This window comes from Leptodactylus fuscus, chromosome 1 (genome assembly GCF_031893055.1).
Source record: "Leptodactylus fuscus isolate aLepFus1 chromosome 1, aLepFus1.hap2, whole genome shotgun sequence".
Lineage (NCBI taxonomy): Eukaryota > Metazoa > Chordata > Amphibia > Anura > Leptodactylidae > Leptodactylus > Leptodactylus fuscus.
This window is the reverse complement of record NC_134265.1, coordinates 153,701,753-153,702,089: the sequence shown is the minus strand read 5'-3', so window position 1 is coordinate 153,702,089 and position 337 is coordinate 153,701,753. Positions and strand designations below refer to the sequence as shown.

Here is a 337-nt window from a genome sequence, read left to right as displayed (position 1 = left end):
ATAGTGGGTGCCTCACAAAGAACATATTGGCACAACCTTCCTGTGCTGTGACCTTCCTGTATGATATACTGGGAATAGCTTTTATGAGCAAACAAGTTTTATTAAGTGCTTAAAGAAGATTTGAAATGATTAAAATGGTATGCTCAGAGCTATAGTCATGTTAACCTCTGCTGCCCCGCCCAACAGTGAGTCAAGGGTACAATCATGTAATTATACCAGATTAGTAAATGCTATGTAGAATAGCTCAGTAATTTCATGTGGGAGAGGTTCCATGGTGTAATGGTTAGCACTCTGGACTTTGAATCCAGCGATCCGAGTTCAAATCTCGGTGGAACCT

At 40.7% G+C, this 337-nt stretch overlaps 1 non-coding gene across 1 annotated transcript; it reads left to right on the top strand.

The window, feature by feature from the left end:
* Nucleotides 1-265: 265 nt before the first annotated feature.
* Nucleotides 266-337, top strand: TRNAQ-UUG (transfer RNA glutamine (anticodon UUG)). The gene has a single exon. It is a non-coding gene; the product is annotated as a tRNA-Gln (tRNA).